Source organism: Sphaerodactylus townsendi, linkage group LG06, assembly GCF_021028975.2.
Source record: "Sphaerodactylus townsendi isolate TG3544 linkage group LG06, MPM_Stown_v2.3, whole genome shotgun sequence".
Lineage (NCBI taxonomy): Eukaryota > Metazoa > Chordata > Lepidosauria > Squamata > Sphaerodactylidae > Sphaerodactylus > Sphaerodactylus townsendi.
In genome coordinates, this window is record NC_059430.1 from 21,367,377 (window position 1) to 21,386,187 (window position 18,811).

Below are 18,811 nucleotides of genomic sequence, written 5' to 3' on the forward strand. Positions count from 1 at the left end.
ACTGGCAACTCACCAGGTGAGTCTGGAGGTAGGGATGATCATCTCACAGAGTTTTGGTTGAACATATTCTTGAAGGCTTTCACGGCATGATGCTGGCAGGGGGATGATGGGAGCTGTAGTCCATAACATCTGGAGGGCCACGAGTTTGACACCTGTGTTCTAAGCGTTCCCCAGTGCTGTGCAGCAGTCTGGAAACGCTGCATGGAACTGAGCCACCCGGGAGAACTCCCCCTATAATCTACATAGCACCAAAACGGTGGTCGTGTGGCCATGCTCACATGCAGCATCCAGGGAACATTGGTCATGAGTGTGGTCTTTCAAAAATTCCTGACAGGGACCCCCAACCTGAAACTTGGCACTTAAAGTTTTTTGCCCTTTGTTCCTAGTTGGGGGTTAGGAGTAGTCCTCAATACTGCATTTATACATTTATAGTCAAAACATGGCATAATGTTATTTATTTATTTTGTGGTATTATACTTATTTTTGCAGATTGGCTTGACAAAGCATATGAAATAAAACCATATCCAGAGGTTTTATAGCCTCTTAAAAGCCTCTATATGAGCCTCCTGTTACTTCACCAGTTGGATTTAAATATCCCTGGATTGATCATTAGAAGAAGTGAAGATTGGGACTTTTGTCACAATTGTAAATCATTTGTTTATGACTCAGGTATTGAGTTTAAGGACGCCAAGGTGTAGTATCTGTTATAGTAACAAGCCATACGAAGGGCAGTCCATTCCCACATGCCCTTGAGATTTTGCCCCATGGGCTCTGACCTTACAATCATGTCTCTTTGACAGATGCCCATCACACTCACATTGACAAAATGGAAATGAAACTGTATGCTAAGTATAGAATGTAGTCGAGTGGCGCCTTTCATGTCTGGTATAAAATGCAACTTCTAAAACATCGTCAGAATAAAGAACTGACTACTCCGCAATGAACACTGGACCCATGGCAAATATATCACAATAATAAAGCTACCCCATCTAAGCCCTTAGGTAGTAAGGTTTTAAAAAATAAAGTCCAGGTAACACCCTCAGTTTCTGATCACATTGCCAGCACGTCTGGAGAAAGATGTCCTGTCTCTTTAACAGAGGCTCAGTGAGTGGAAATGCACAGCATTTCCCAGCATGGTGGTAAATAGCATCCCATTAAAGGGAAAGGATACTTTTCTCCAGTTTTCTTGGTCCATAGAATGCCAGGAGCACTGGAGAAAAGTATCCTTTCCCTTTAATGGGATGCTATTTACCACCATGCTGGGAAATGTTTTAACTGTGACAAAAAGTTCTGCCAAGTCAGACCCCGCCCCTGTGAGACTCAGTACAGTTTTGCAGGGCCCCCAAGGTGGAGTTGTTCCTCCCAGCCTATGGTTTTGGTAGTAATGGTATCTGCTGACCTTTCATGTTCCCTTCCCTTTCATTAGTTAGTATGCCACACTGGCTGTTTTAATTCGGGGCAAATAAAAAGTTTCTGGTTCAAAATTATGCCACTTTATTATGACAGTGAGAAGTATAAGTTGCTTAAAAGCAGAGGCTAGTTTATTCATCTTGAGGCCTACCTACCCATGGCCTCAGCACTCCCAAAGCCATGAAAATTGGCTAGGGAGTGCCTCATCACATCCAAAAATGGTGCATTCCCACTCTCCCCAATGAAGAAGGCTAGTTATGGGTGCTACCTCACTAGACCCTGGAGGAGAGATGTGTGTCCACCTTTGTGAAACTGATCCCTGTGAATATTGCTACTGTTAACTCAATCGTTCATGGGAAGGAGCAGGTATATGTGCGCAGAGAGGTCGTGTGGGTCTTTGCTGGTCCATTTGTACCACATCAATCACATATTTGAACGTTTCCCCATGGAAACAACTTCTTATGTACAGAAAAAAACACAGAAGACCAAGCTAGAACCTTTTGCCTCACATGTTGATTTTCTTTTACCAGGAGAATTTTGATGTAGTGTAAGGTGACCAGATGGTCACCTTTGTGAACCGGGACGGGCGGGTAGGTGGGCGCCGGCGCAGGAGCGCATGGCCTTGTGGGGCGCTCCTCACAAGGGCGTGCGCTCCTGCAGCCGCGCGCGGGGGAGGCTGCCACACTGCCTTGCGCCCCAGAAGGCAGTGCGGCAGCCTTCCAAAAATCGGGACACTTGAAATAACCCGCGGGATGCGGGACAAATTGTTTTAAGGCGGGACGTCTGGTCAGCCTAATGTAGTGGAAAAGAAAAAAGAGAGATCCTGGCCTGCAGTATGAAATGGTATAATCCCAGGAACTCTGGCTGAGAAGGATGTGGTGGAAAAAGATTGGGAAGACCAGGTTCAAATTCTGACCCTGTCATGAAGCTCACTGGTTGATGTTGACTTTACCTTACTTTACCTCACAAAGTTGTTGTGAGGGCATATAGATCAGGGGTAGGGAACCTTTAACACTCAAAGAGCCACTTGGACCCGTTTTCCATGGGAAAAGAAAACACTTGGAGCCGCAAATAATTTTTGACATTTAAAATAAAGATAACACTGTATATATTGGGTTTTTTTTACCTTTTACTCCGCTCATCTCTAGGAGAAGCCGCGATGGATGCGTCCAGCCCTGCCATGCCACTGCAGTGCTGGCTGTAGCAAGGATGGGGCCCAGCGCAGCTCGGCCTTGCCCGGCTTGCCAGTGAAGAAGTGCCCTCGCCCTCGCCTTCCAAGCGTGGCAGCAGGGCCGAGGAAGGGGAAGTTCAAGCTTGGCGCTCTGGCCCAGCCGGCTGCGGGCAGTTAGTGCACCTCGAGCCGCAGATTCCCTACCCCTGATATAGATACATGAAGCTGCCTTATGCCAAATCAGCCTATTGGTCTGTTAAGGTGTCCTCTGTCTGGCAGCAGCTCTTCTGGGTCGCAGATAGAGGTATTTCATATCACCTACTATCTGGACCTTTTTAACTAGAGAGATATCAGCAACTGAACCTGTGCTCTTCCGCCTGCCAAGAGATGGTCAACCACTGAGCCACAACCTGTCCCAAAATGGCAAATCACATTCACTTTCCTGAGCTCCATGCAGGAATAGTAGTTTTTTTAAAAAATGTGATAGATAGACATGTTTGTTTAAACAGGTCATACTAGTAGACATGAGAGCGAAAGATCTGTGGATGAAATGTAGCTCAAACTGAGAAATCTGCAGATTGTCATGAACAATATTTTAGCCAGTTAAGCTGAAAATATTCCTCTGGGAGCAAATGCCATTCGTCCTTGAACTTAAACAGAAAATTCTGTTTCTTCTGAATTCACAATATAGCTCCTGCATCCATCAGATCAAAAAGCAGATCTTCTTGAAAGTCATTACATACGATTAATCCAAAAAGCCAACAAAGGCGAAATCAAATTTCAGAGTAAGATACCTCATTAAAAATGCTAATCACACAACTTTGTTCTCCTTTTGTAATGCAAACTGTTCTTAACAATAGAATATATGGAAATTATTCTAATCATGCAAGCAGGTTTGTGTCAACGGGACAATGATAAATGATTTTACATTATCAGCTCCTGTTTCAATTCTCAGATTATAGATATGAGCTCCATTTCCTTTTTAGGTAATATTTCAGTGTCTGCAAAAAGAGAAAAGAAATTGGCACTGGAACCATTAACAAACCCCACAGTCTTCTTCTTGTTCGATCCAAATGTCCTCATATCACTTAATTCATCATTTCTTGATATGCCAAGTGCCATGCTGTAAGAGAGTCATTCTTAAACTGCTCCTACATTTGGATCAATGTTCCCTTTCTTTTTCTTTATCAGTGCTGGCAAGCTAAACTTCTTTCCACTATCCATTGTGAAAAAGACGCCTGGTCAGTCCAAAACCTTCAAGTAACATCATGAATTTTTGACTCTTATTTGTTCTCATTAGATCGTCTTTAAAGTTATCCACTTTTGCCATCTTGCTGCTTTACACACTAAGGTCAGTTCCTCATGAGTGTTTTGCTTTGGCCTGGGTCCAATACTAAGCGTGAGGTGTGAAGTTTCTGGATTCCAAAATAAGGGGCCAAAAGAATGAGGAGTCGCTCAAACAGCTTTACGCTAAGGATCAACTCCAAGCAGGTTTATGCAAGCACTCTCGACTGACCGACTGAACTGCCCATGCGAACGTGGAATACTGGGGAAGGTCTTCAAATTAACACACTCGGCTGAGCTGCCACACAGTTTTCAGCTTCTGCTCATTCTCTTATTGTGTTCTCATAAGAAGGTTCCTTCTCAGTGGCGGGATCCAAAATTTTTAGTAACAGGCTCCCGTGGTGGTGGGATTCAAACTGTGGCGTAGCGCCAATGGGGCTGGGCGGGACATGACGGGGGCGTGGCCGGGCATTCCGGGGGCGGGGCATTCCTGGGCGGGGCTGTGGCAAGGACGCAGCCGCTGCGCCGGTCCTTGGGCGGGAAACGAACTAACTCACAATTCATGGACATGATACACTGTCCCTGGGTCCACTAATGGGTCTGCTGCAGGTTCTGTAAAGCAAGATGTCCATTGGGAGTTCCATCCGCACTTCCAAATAAGGCCCAGCAATCTCCCAGAGCATCTCCAGATTGCAGAGATCAGATCCCCTGAGAAAATGGATGCTTTGGAAGATGGATTCTATGCCATCATAACTCAGCATGGTTCATGGTTAAGAGCAGGGGATTCTAATATGGAGAACTGGGTTTGATTTCCCGCTCCTCCACATGAAGCCTGCCAGGTGACCAGTGGTCAGAGAATTCTGTCAGCCCCACCTGCCTCACATGGTGCCTGTTGTGGTGTGTGTGTGTGATTGTATGCCTTTTAAGACTCCTTTCCATAGAAAAAAGCAGGGTATAAAAACCAACCCTTCTTCGCCGAGGTCCTTCCCCTCCACATCCCGTGGCCTTCTCAGGCTCCATCCCCAAATAACCAAGAATTTCCCAACCTAGAGTTGGCAATCCTAAGGGTGGGAGAACATTACAAGCTGCTTTGTATCCTCATCTGGGAAGAAATGCACTGTCTGCCTAGCCTACCTCACAAAGTTGTTGTGTTGATGCAGTGGAGGAGTACACTGTAATTTGCTTTGGGTTCCCCACTGGGGATAAAGGTTGGGCAGGGGCGTACTGCCCAGGGGTCAAATATCCCCGGGCTGTGGCCATTTAGTCATGTGGGGGCAGAAAATGCCCCCCCCACACCTCCTCCTTCCCCCTGGGTCCATACACTGACTTCAAGACCTGGTGCAAAAAAAGTTGTTTGGTCATGGTGGGGGAGAGGGTGGCCACCCATACAGGGGCGGGGTGGGGGTGGAAAACTCAGATTTTGCACGGGTTCCATTTTCCCTAGATACGCCTCTGAGGTGGGGGTACACATGAAATAAGTAAGGAGCAGCAGTGGTTTAGGAGGTTAAGAGCTCCTGTATCTAATCTGGAGGAACCGGGTTTGATTCTCCGCTCTGCCGCCTGAGCTGTGGAGGCTTATCTGGGGAATTCAGATCAACCTGTACACTCCCACACACGCCAGCTGGGTGACCTTGGGCTAGTCACAGCTTCTCGGAGCTCTCTCAGCCCCACCCACCTCACAGGGTGTTTGTTGTGAGGGGGGAAGGGCAAGGAGATTGTAAGCCCCTTTGAGTCTCCTGCAGGAGAGAAAGGGGGGATATAAATCCAAACTCTTCTTCTTCTTCTAAATGTCTAGTTAAGACCTCAAGAGCGCCTGGATGTATTTTTATTAAAAGGCAGTGTGGATTGCAGTTTGAGGACAGTGGAATAGGCAACAAATTTTATGATTTGAATAATCATGTTTCCTCCTGGGGAAGGAATCGGCAACTGAAGCCCCACATTCCAGAAGCATCACTTCTTCCTCATGCCCCTGTGCCATTTACAGCCTCATACCGAGACGGAAGAAAATGAGCTTTTTCACATTTTACAGCTCTCTGTTGAGTCACTTCAGTCCCCGCTTACATTGAACGTCAGCAGGAGATTCCTGTTAGATCAAAATTGCCTATAAATGTTTCACTCCCTCCGTTCCCTCAGATTTATTTCCGTGGTGCCTTCATGCCTAAAGGATCGCAAGATTGGGTATGTCTGACTAACACAAGCTTCTGGGTTGCTAAAACCAGAAATTAGCTTCTTGTCACGCACATGTGAGGTACCTGGTACTCCTTTCTCCGCCCCCTGCATTTCCATCACTGGAAGAGGAGGGAAAGGAGAATGGGTTTGACAGATATTACATCTTCTACGTAGTTTCCAAAAACATGCCTTCGTTTTTCAGGGGTGCTCAAGGAGGCTGTCTTCGTCAGAGGAGTTGCGCTCTTGCCGTTTGAGGCATCATCTCTGATAACTGTAGCAATTCATTCACATCACCTTCAGCCAAAGTTAGAATTTGGTTGGGGGGGGGGGCGGGGTGGGTTGCAGATGAAAAATTAGAGAGCTATATGTTTCCTTTCTTGTCTCTTTTGTTCTTTCCATTTTGGAATCAGAAACTAGGACAGAAAAAGGCTTAGAAGAGAGACTGTTTTTTACAAAGTGGTGGAGGATGAGTGACTGGGAAACTTATCTCAGTCGAAGAGGCCAATCCAGACTGCAGAGTCGGCCGGAGGTGACGCTGCTACTATATCTGCTGCCTTCAGAGGCGCAGGGAGGGAGAAAACAGCAAAACTCCCCCCCTCCCCCCCCCACACACCTCCAGAAAGCCCTCCATTGGGAGCAATGGACTTACGCCACCAAAAGGGTAGTATAAATCCAGGGCTGCATGTAACTGGCTGCAAACTCCAGGTGGGAGCTGACTATTTTCAGCACTGCCCCGGGAACATCCTGGCCCATCCCCCCCCCCCACACACACACTGTCATCCATTTGGGATACCACCATAGCCCACAGTGGCCAGAACTTTGGGCCTTTGTGGGGTGGGGCTGAGGGGAGCCTTGCTATGAGCCTGGGCCCTCCACTGGCAAAAGGCTGCAACAGCTCCACAGGTAGTTCTGCCCTGCCCCCAGATTGAGCTGCCCATGACTCCTACTGTAACCTCTTAGGGCCTTGCGTGAGCAGGCCAGCTTCTCCATCTCCCTGTTTTCCTTTTAACTGACACTCAGTTGACAACTCTGCCCCTTGAGTGTCAGTCACAAGACCACGCGATTCAGTTGCAAAAAGGCAAATGGTTGAAAAATCAGTGAAAGTTTATTACCAGAGCTCTTACAACTAGATCTAGTTGGGTCCAGGACGAATTTTGCTAGCAATACATTCATTTTTATAATGATACGTCAACAAGCAGCTTTGAATTAATGATTGGCTGATTAGTATTTCACCTCCTCTTTCTTCCTGTCTATGTCTTGTCTAAATTTGGATGCGTTCCGGTATACGTGGTTGGCGACCAGTTTGTTGGCTCTAGCTATACATGTCACAGATAACCATGGAAACAAAGTTCTCTGGGGAGGGCGTCAGGAGAAGGAGAGAGCAGGTGGCTTTACAGAGAATCGCAAGAACACAACATCAAAGAGTATTTCTAAGAGAAACCTCGTGGTTTTGACACCTCTAGTACAGGATATAGATAAGCTTGGTCTCTGCAAGGCAAGAAGTTTGCGGTCAGGGCATCTTAGCATGTTTGCAAAAAGAATGCTTTTCAGAAAATAAAATGCTTTTCAAAGTTTTTCTCTGTAGGTTTCAGCTTAGCAGAGAGGCCTTTCAAAAAATCACAATTTTGGGGTTCACCTTACACAGTAGTTCTCAAAATGTTCAGAAGGAGCTTGCTTAGGATTGCCTAACGACTGGTGAGGAGGCTGAGGAATGGGATATGACGGTAAGCGTGATGGCTGCATCTCTTGGTCACTTGGAAAACTTGGAAGTGATGAGGGTAGCTCTAAGTCCCATGAACTCTCTACCATTTTATGATAGAGTTTCTGGCAATTCCCATAGCTACTCTATGTCACTTGTGAGGGTTTTCTCGGAAGGGATGCAGCAACACAACTGATGCTGCATTTTTGCCACCACTCTGAACAGCAGTGGGCAATGAAGACTACCAGGCGGAGGCCTCCCACCATAGTAGACCAAGGAAAAACATCTTAGGAACAGGAAAGTGCCTTGATTGGGTAAGCTGACCTGCTCTCTGATTGGTGGAGCTAACTCAGAGTGGGAGGAGGTATCTCTCTGAGAGGAAAAGGTCTGAGTGCTTTTGAATTTGGATTCCTGCGAGTTAACATCAAGTCTCTTAACTGCATGTGATAAATATCTACTCTTGAGGGAATTTCAGTCAGGGAGTGGATCTGAATTGAAATATACTGAGTTCAGTGCATGCTGGAAGCAGAAAATACAAGGAGACAGGAGAACTGGGAGTTTTATTTAGTGGTCAAAGATGGAATAATAGTGAGACTTTCCAAAGGTGACCATAAATAAAAGAGAAAGGAATATATCTTCTGGGTTAAGAAAATTGAAGTAAAGACGACCATGGTAAAGGGTGGAGAATAAATGCAAACAAACAAACAAACCAGTTAGAATTGGAAATATACACCCAGCCGGATTTCCAGTCTGATATATTAGTAAAGATACTTCAGGAGGAAGATTTATGTGGTGGGTCACTAGTAGGGTCAAGGCTGAATATATGCTGTGTGAAAGGGTGCCAGCCTGTTAGAACCCAAAGGTACTGTGAATCCATTAGCCTGTAATATCTAACTGAACCATCTTAAAGTAAAAAACCTTTCATAACACCTAAGCAACCTAAGAAACTTGTAAAGCTTGATTAAGAACTGTGCCTGTGCCAAAACCAGTATTCATACATTCAGAGGTGGGATCCAGCAGGTTCTCACAGGTTCCCGAGAGTAGGTTACTAATTATTTGTGTGTGCCGAGAGGGGGTTACTAATTGGTGATTTTGCCACGTGATTTTTGCCTTAGTTACACCCCTCCTCTCAGCAGTAGCGTGCAGAACTTGAAGCAGTCTAGCAGGAGGTGCACCGGCGTGCGTGGCAGCCTGCGCCTGCGTGCATTCGTTTCCCGCCCAAGGACCGGCGCAGCGGCTATGTCCTTGCCACAGCCCCGCCCAGGAATGCCCAGCCACACCCCCAACATGCCCCACCCAGCCCTTTGGCGCTATGCCACAGTTTGAATCCCACCACCATGGGAACCTGTTACTAAAATTTTTGGATCCCACCACTTGTGACAACTTTAATCCAGACCTATGCCAAGATAGTATAATGTACTTAGGATCTATAAATAACTGCCATAGGCCATGAATCAATACAAATTACAATTGAATGGAAGGTGAGTTAGAAATACTTGCTTTGTTTTCTACCGAACGTCATTATCACCACTAATGAAGTCGATGATTCAAGGAACTTTATAGCCGTGCATGAAACCTCTCAGTTCGCTCACGTATTATGCATCCACTCATACCATAGTCCATTACTCGTTAATTTTTCCGAAGATGCTAAATTGTAAGGCTTAATGCATCTCATCCCTTCTTAGGTACGCTGAAACTTCACACATTCCTGGTACATGGGGGACTTATATACTGTCGTCTAGAGGTGACAGTTCTTTAATGTACCAGCTGAGCCTTCAGTAACAGGGAAGAATAATGGGCCATGGTCGCTTTGACCGAAAATTTGAGAGAAAATTGTCACCCCCAGCCTCATATGATATTAAGACCTTTTGGTGGTTTCAAAAAAAAGAGGAAAAGCTCACCTTTGAATCTCAGTGTTCGTGGAGCATTTTAACAGAGAACATCCTGAGCCAGAAGAAGAAGAACAAAAATCTCACTGACGTTACTTCTTTACTGAAGAAAGGACAAAGCAGTCTCGTAGAGTTTGACGGTGCAGGAAGAAAGAAACAGCATGGGGAACGGAAGTCACTCAGTGATAGTTGCGGCTGATGGATGGTAGCTTCATGAGTAACTAGTTGAGGCCAGCTTCAAAAGGTGACCCAAACTTCTACCAGACCTTTGTACCCACCAAATGACTCAGCCAATCAGTGTTCAGCTGTTTTCTTCCCCAATTATTTTAAGATGCATCTATATACTTAGGGATACGGAGCAAAGTTTCCATCTCTTCCATGAAGAATCAAGTTGTGCGGATGGGAAGTTGCAACGGTCTAAGCCACAACCATGGAGTGGGGTTTGTCCAAATTTAATTAGATCCGTAGTACTGGGTAAGGGTTTATATTTATTAAAAGTATTTTTGTACATGCACACAGCTTACCTCTGGTCACCCAGTGAAGATCCTTATGCTATGGTGGCAACTGCTGATGAAGCAATGCTTTAAAAAAAATCTGTATATCCAACCAGATCTCCAGTGGCCAAACTGGAAGCCCTGGTGGGCAAAACCCCCACCCAATTCCTAAATACACTTCGCAGGCAGTTATGATACCCACAGGCACCATGTTGGGGACCTGTGATCTAACCCTCTTCCTTTGAATAATTTGTTAAATCAAAATCCCCCACAGGCTAACTCTAGGAATATTTCCCCCTGATGGGCTACCAACAGCTTCTGTTATCTTGCTGGCAGATTAAAATAGTGATACTACAAGGAATGGTTAATAACCTCTCTCCCAGATGAGTTGATTCTAATCTGGACTCTTATCTGGTGAAATGAATGTTTCCTCACCTCTACACATGAAGCCTGCTAGGTGACCTTGGGCTAGTCACAGTTCTCAGACCCACCTATCTCACAAGGTGTTTGTTGTGAGGAGAGGAAAGGAAAGGCGTTTGTAAGCCCCTTTGGGTCTCCTTACGGTTGAGGAAAGTGGAGTATACACTGAACTTTTTCTTCTTCTCATTCCTTACATTGGTGATCAAATTCAGAGTTTGTGGTGCCTGTTCTAAAGGTGAAAAGATGGCAACCAGTAGCCACCCTTTATGGTAGGAAAAGGGTGGGGTAAAAGTCTAATAAAAATAAATGAAGTAATGAGTAGTACAATGTAGGTTATCCCAACTAAAGTGGCATTTAACTTGTCTAAGTAGCTTTGCAGACATCCCCCTCAAAACAAAACAAAAAAGGAAAAGCGGCGTGTGCACAGGATCGCTGGGCAAGACAAACTTTATTCATCTACTTTTTTTTACAGTTAAGTAGCAAACGGATGTGCCGCAAGCAGAGGAAACCTGCACAGGGAATCTCTATGGAGAATCTGCTGCAGCACACAAAATGATGGGCTTGAACAGTGGAAACGAAAGCAAGAGGTTTGGGTGGGAGAAATGAAGCATTTCCTGCCTGCTGGCATTTGCTTAACTGGAAGGAATCGTCTTTAACCCAGGTTGGGGGGAAAAGATTGCTAGATTAGTGATTTTTTAAAAAAATCTGGGTTGAATGGAATATAATGGGCTGAACTTGTTTTGGGGAAGACGGCTGTGGAAATTTCTTCCCCAAAACGCTTTCTATAATGTCCTAAAGACACTAAATTTGTGCTGTGCGGAATCCACCAGTGTTTCAACCCCCAGAATAAATCACAAAGCTTGAAGAGGAACATTTAAATTTCAGGAAGGCCAGGTTTCCAGATCAAAAGAAAGTAGTGCGGAATTGCTAAGGTTGATGTCGTCCTGACAAAAGATATTTGATTGTTAAAGGTTGATGACCCACACTGGCTGATTTTTTTTACAAATTCTTCCACCAGGTGAAAGGCTAACCTTTTCCAGAGAAATCATTCAGAATGACATGAAACTGCTTCTGATAGCTTTGTGCTGCCTAGCAGATGTTGACAAATGCCCCAGAAGCTTGAGATCTTAAAGAGCTGCTCTTAGTAACTTCCAAGCAATGGAGGTCAGGCTCCCCTCGATGAAGGGCAAATAGTAGGGTTGTCAGGCAGTGGGGGAGGGGTAATGTCCTGAGGGAAAAATTCAAAAGATTGAAAAGGAAAATAAGGCCTCGTCTATTTACAGGAAGCTTTTACCTTAGAGTTCCTGGCAATTCCTAGAGCTCCCTGGAAGTGCCAAGGTAACTCTAGGAATGGTCAAGAACTGTATGGTCAGAATTTCCTGTAAGCAGGAGAGGGCTTATTTTTCTTTTTAATTATTCTCTTTACGCACTCTTAGGTCTCAGGTGAGCATTGGTGATCAGAGGCTTGTTACCCTGAGGCCTCCTACCATACACAGGCAAATGGAAACCCTATTATTAGTATAGCCGATCCAATCACACCTTTATTGGCTACTAGCAGGGCACCCGTGCTTCGCTACGCATACTTCATCACAGGCTCTCTATGAATTTCGGGGTGACATTCAGCATACTTCTTTACAGCCTGTTTGTGCACTTTGGGGTGACATGCAGCATATTTCCTCACAGCCTGTCTGTGGACTGATGGGTTTTGCATATTTTGCAGCAGCTTCCTGTAGTTGTCTTTTTATAATGCAATGTGTTATTGCTCTTTTTCACCTGGTGGGCTCCAAAAGACGTCATGTGGAAGCAGCCATTGTATTTTCGGGATGCCGAAAGGAAATGTTCTGCCATTGGATGCTGATGCGTGAGAAGGCTGTGAAGAGGTTCAGGGTAGGGTTGAAGGGCAGGGAGCTGGACTGTACCGTGCCACTGCAGCACATTCCCTGGGGACTCATCCTGCCACTTCAGAGCCACTCTACACCAAGCACAGAGGTGATCGGAGGCCGAGAGCAATAAACTTGTCTCCTACTGAGAAGTAATAAATCTGATGTCCATATGCAAAACCGACAATAAATGTTTAGTAGTCCAAGGTGGATAGTGTGGTTTTGTAATCTGTTTTAATAGTATTTGGCTGTAGCTTGTATGTTGTTAGCAGTTGGAGGGTGGGTGGAGGAAATTACTTTTTCACAGCCTGGTCTGTTAACTTTGGGGTGTGAAAAGTCAGCATACTTTTTTTTGCAGCCCTGTTTGTGGAACTTTGGGGTGACATGCAGCATATTTCCTCACAGCCTGTCTGTGGACTGATGGCTTTGTTTTCAAATAGGTTCACGTGCGTTGTGGATGGCGGTGGTAGAGTGCAGTTGGTGAAGGACATGAAGCTGGTGATGTTGAATTGTCACCCTTAGAATGTTCGTGCAGCATGTCTGTGGACTGAGGGGCTGGTTTGCCTTTAGAATGTTCGCGCAGATGGCCAGAGATGAGCAGTGAAAACAGTAAATAGGTAATAAATGGAGTGAAAGTGAATATTTTGGGAAATCCTTTCTTAGTGAGTACCTGCAGTACGTAAGGAACAGGTGTGCCAAATTTCATGTGTGCGGCTTTGGTGGTTTCTGAGTTCTGTTGATGAGTCAGTTGCCAAGTCCAGCATGGGAAATTCCTGGAGTTTCATGGTGTGCCGGGAGGGGGGGGCAGCATTTGGGTGACTGACTTTCAGACTTTTACATGGCCTGGACTTTATGGTACACCACAGAGTCTGCCCTTCAAAACTGCCGTTTACTCCAAGGGAACTAATCTCTGTAGTCTCAGCATCAGTTGCAACTTTGAAAGAACTTCAGATTCCTCACCTTGAAATTGGGAACAATAACCAAGATTAAGCAAGGATGTAGTGTTGGATGTGAAGGACTATGCACTGTCTTGTAACCTCAGACTTCAGAGGGGTCTTGACTAGAGAGCCAGAGAGATAGAGGGGTCAAGGCACTGGGCAACCTTTTTCTACTGCTCTGAGACTATCCCTTTGATATGTGGACTGCTACTCTAAAAGGAACTTCCATCCTTTCACCTCTTACACCTTCTCCTCAATAATCCCTTCTCCATCTTGCAACCATGAGGGCAGAATGCAGGTCCTGTATCTCCCCATATCCCAGTTATTATAGGCTCATTCCGCATATGCAGAATAATGCACTTTCAAACTGCTTTCAGTGCTCTTTGAAGCTGTGCGGAATAGCAAAAGCCACTTGCAAACAGTTGTGAAAGTGGTTTGAAAATGCATTATTTTGCGTGTGCGGAAGGGGCCAAAGTTAGGGCCTTTCCTGCACACTACACTTGCCCCGTTTTGAAGGTGTTTTCAATCCCATCATTTTCATGAAGTCTGTCCGCATTCCCCTCCTCACAACGTTGTTTCCTGGCTGCAATCAATGTTATAAAATCTTTTCCATGCATGCACTATAGTGATGATTTGCAGTTTCTCTAATTCGATGATCCAAAAAAATGGAGGAAAAAAAGAGAATGCAAGAAATTATAAAAATAAGAGAAGGGTGAAGCAGTGAGGTGAGGGACAGAAGAAATGGTGGACAAAGGCATTGGGCGACCACACGGGTTGTGGATCACAGGCAGGTTTTCTGGCGGGAAAACAGACGCACGATTGCGCTGTGAGGGAAACGAGCTTGGAAACATTTCGGATAAAAACATCACAGCAAAAGTGTTTTCAGAAACAATGGAGAAGAAGTTAACTGAAAATGTCTCAGAACCAAATGCGGGGGAACGTGCAAACTGGCACGAAGCGAGTGCTTCTGTAGCAAGTTTAGTAACACAACAACATTACAGGTACTGCAAAAACACAGAAATAGCCAAACGGACATGTTTTGAGCTATCAGGAAGCATTATGATCAAATGAAACAGAACATTATTTGCTGGAGGCGGGAAAAGAATCAAAAGACGGCCTCTTTTTGAAATTAAGTGCATGGCTTTAAAAAGATGAACTGGGGTCTGCTCCCAATACATCCATATTCAGATTTTAATCTTTATGTTTATTCAATGATTTGCTTAATCAGTTGAGAGTCTTTTGATTAATGATAACAGCACCCTGAATTAACCAGTCAGAAAACTTTTATACAGTTATCATACTATTGGTTAACAGTCATGGAAACAACCGGGTTTTGTTCTCCCCCAACCCTGGTGCCTTTTTATTGTAGTAAACATCAAGTCTGATGAAGCATTCCAGATGAAGAGAGAAGAAGAAGAGTTTGGATTTATATCCCCCCTTTCTCTCCTGTAGGAGAGTCAAAGGGGCTGACAATCTCCTTGCCCTTCCCCCCTCACAACAAACACCCTGTGAGGTGGGTGGGGCTGAGAGAGCTCCGAGAAGCTGTGACTAGCCCAAGGTCACCCAGCTGGCGTGTGTGGGAGTGTACAGGCTAATCTGAATTCCCCAGATAAGACCCCACAGCTCAGGCGGCAGAGCAGAGAATCAAACCCGGTTCCTCCAGATTAGATACACGAGCTCTTAACCTCCTACGCAACTGCTGCAGATAACCTGAAAGCTTGCACACTGTAATACACATTATCTTAATGAAAAGTATTTGCTGGTGAGTTTTTTGGGGAATTTGTCTGCGGAACAGCGTGTGGTTTCTTTGCTTGTCTGAGGAAATCGCCCAGGAAAAATAGCACTTTGCTCATATACTGGTCAACCCAGTGTCAATATCCCCTAAGAGGACCTCAACGAGGGAGATTACAGTTCAGGCAGATATACACAATGACTATAAAAATGGAAAATTTAAAAAAATACAATGAATTTTGCTTTGCAAGAAAATCACTTGCCAAGGCTCAAGTGACGTACTAGGCAATTTACACTGAGGCTTTTACTTTGACAAGTGGCAACTCGACCAGCCTTCACTGCCCACATGGGAATTAGAAGTGGGCTGATTGGGAAAGAACAATATTTGAGCTCAGGTATTGCGTATCTCACCAGCAGAAGTAATTTGGGCCTTCTCGGGCAGGCACACGTAATGTAAAGTGACAAAGAGCAGTCCCATAACAAGGTAACCAAATAGAACTGCCAGGTAGCCCGTCCCTGTTTGTGACAAATGTTGTCATCTTGGCCATCTGCAATAAAGGCCACACAAATCACAGAGGGAAAACGACAGGAGGGAATTGCAAATGACGAGAAAGGAAAAAAATGTTTTCGGGTTACCCAGTTTCACTCTTAAAAATATCTGGGGGAGGTCCGTTGGATCACAACAGTTTGAAGGCAGCATGAAAGAAGGCAGCAAATTGAACAGACCATTTCTGCAGCAATAACCAAGGGAGTTGCTACCTCTCTTGTTGGTGGAAAAAAGGAACAAACCCCAAATGGGTGGATCTGACATGTCTGTACAGGGGGAATATAATATTTTGCCTGTCATCATCTGGCCAGTTCAAACAACATAGTCATCAGCTTCGAATATGCCTGTCATCAATAAAACAAGCATTCTGCTCCTAAAGAACGGATTCCTGTCTTTGAGTAAGACATCGATATCCCCGCACACCGAAGCCCACCTTCCACTGTTACATACAAAGAGGCAGGAGGAGCACTTTATTTGTCAAAAGTTGATACATTTGGGCAACTTGTCACAGAAAAAGTTACCATGCATGAGTGAATGCAATTGATTTGCTCTAGTAGAGGAAATTCCTCATTTCTTTTGACTGCACTACGCTGATGAGAAAAACTTTAGAGGCGTAGTTCCTATCTCGGAATGCATCCCTGTCCAAACTTAGGTCATTTATGTGGGCCAAAACTGCCAGTGGATAAGAGGAATATTTAATTTATGGACAAGCTGTCTAGCCCTGGAAAGCAAAGCTGTGCTTTAAATAACAGAAAACAAAAGAAAAGAAAAATTATGATTAAGGGTTTCCAGGACAATAAGTAATTTCTTGATGTTGTGTTCTGTTTCCACTGCATCTCTGAGCGGTGAAATATGTCAGCCTTCCTTGGGATGAGTTTCCTTTGCTGGCAAAAGCACTTCTTGGTTGGGGAATGTTCGTAAACTATCTGCTGACTTAAAGCTACATAGGCTGAGCAGGCATTAGGGTGGGTGAAGAATCCAGTCCCCAAACAGGCACTGCAATCTCAGCATATTTCCCTCCCTTCAAATCCCCGCCAGCCATGCCTCAAAAAATCCTTTGGACTTATACGTCGCCTTTCTCTCCTGTAAGGAGACTCAAGGTGGCTTACAAACTCCTTTCCCTTCTTCTCCCAACAAGATACTTTGTGAGGTAGGTGGAGCAGAGAGAGTTCTTAGAGAACTGCTGTTCACGTGGAGGAATGGGGAAACAAATCCAGTGTGGTGTAGTAGTTAAGAGTTGTGGATTCTAATCTGATGAACTGGATTTGTTTCCCCATTCCTCCACATGAACAGCAGACTCTTATCTGGCGAACCAGGTTAGTTTCCCCGCTCCGCCTTGTGAGGCCAGAACTCAAGTCCGGCCTGCGCAGCTGTTTGGGAAAAGATATGTTAGAAACAAATTCCCAAAAAAGCAAAAGACATCTGACATCAGAAACAAAACAGACAGTTTTTACTTAGCAGAATATAGAAAGTTACAGAAGGTGAACTCTCCCAAGGGAGAGGCACGCCCTGGGTGCTCTCAACTGAGAGATACACCCCCTTCTGGGTGCTCTCGAAAGAGAGGCACCCCCACCATAGGAAAGACCTTAGTCTTTTTAGATACAAAGAATACATAAGTCATACAATCATCCCCTTATTCACGTGCTATAAGCATGAACCTTAAAATCCCATTGGATAGTTCTGTCTCCTTGTCACATTAAGACCGCCTCTATTCTACGTGTCACAAATGCTTCATGCTCTTAGCTCATGTCCCTCTGCCCATATGCAAACGGCTGCAATAAAACTACTGCCTTTTCTGGTTTTCCAAGTTTGCTCCTTCAGAGAGATATTTCCTTAGCGTATGCAGGTTTGAATCTACATTCTTTAGGATCATAAAACTTCCCTTTTCCCAGTTTGAAATGATTTTAACTTTAACAAATTATACAAACATGATTCTAACAATTATTCCTTCGATTCCAATACAATAGAATTATACTGAAATACCAGTAAATATGAATCTCTCATTATCATTTCTGTGTTCATTTAACAATATATAGAAAACCCCTTTTTCCATTTTAACTAATCGCATTCATTTCTATTCTAACCAAAAACAAAGTTATAAAGTATATGTCTTCTGTCACGTTGGCCCTTTAGTGACAAGATCTTAAAGATGTTAATCTTTGCTTGCCTGCATAATCACTGACAAGCTTCTAAAATGCCTTTTGACCTGCTGCTAAAATGCAGGCCTGCTGGGATGTTATACAGAAACACCATTTTGATTCTTCAAATCTTTGGTTCATACAACTTAATCAAATACAAATTTATAGGCATTCTGGTCCATCTCCACAGCCTCCTACGCATGAAGCCTGCTGGGTGACCTTGGGCTAGTCACAGTTCTCTAAGAACTCTCTCAGCTCCACCTACCTCACAAGGTGTCTTGTTGGGAGAAGAAGGGAAAGGAGTTTGTAAGCACCTTGAGTCTCCTTACAGGAGAGAAAGGCGACATATAAATCCAAAGGATAGAAAGGAAAGGTTTAAATCTTCTAGTTCCAGGAACCCATTCTGCTAAGCTGGAGTCACAATGGGAAAAAAAACCAAGTTCTGGTCAATACCAGCCAACCACCCTAATTAATGGCATAGCCAACAGACAACCGTCCGATGTCTTTAGCAGGTGCACACAGAGGCACATGCAAAGAGCGGGTACTTAAGATATACCCTAAGCCAGGGGTAGGGAACCTGCGGCTCTCCAGATGTTCAGGAACTACAATTCCCATCAGCCTCTGTCAGCATGGCCAATTGGCCATGCTGGTAGGGGCTGATGGGAATTGTAGTTCCTGAACATCTGGAGAGCCGCAGGTTCCCTACCCCTGCCCTAAGCACCTTAAAAAGGAAAGTGCTTAACCTTATGCTCGAAATCACTCTCTTGTTCCTTGCTCTATTCACACTCTGTAGGGCTATGCTTGCATTCAAGACCGCTCCCATCTGCGAGTGAGACGCACCGCAGAGATCTGGAGGCAGTCAGCTAACTTTTCCTTGCTGCAAAGCCCACAGCAAACTTAGCAGGAGTCCCCTGGAGACTCACAAACTTTTAGCCTCTGATTTAGTCGTGGGACTATTAATTCTAATAGTAAACCGTTCTCTTAGTTGCAATACAAAGGTCTGGCCGCTGCGGGGCAGCAACGAGTCAGCTCTAACCCTTG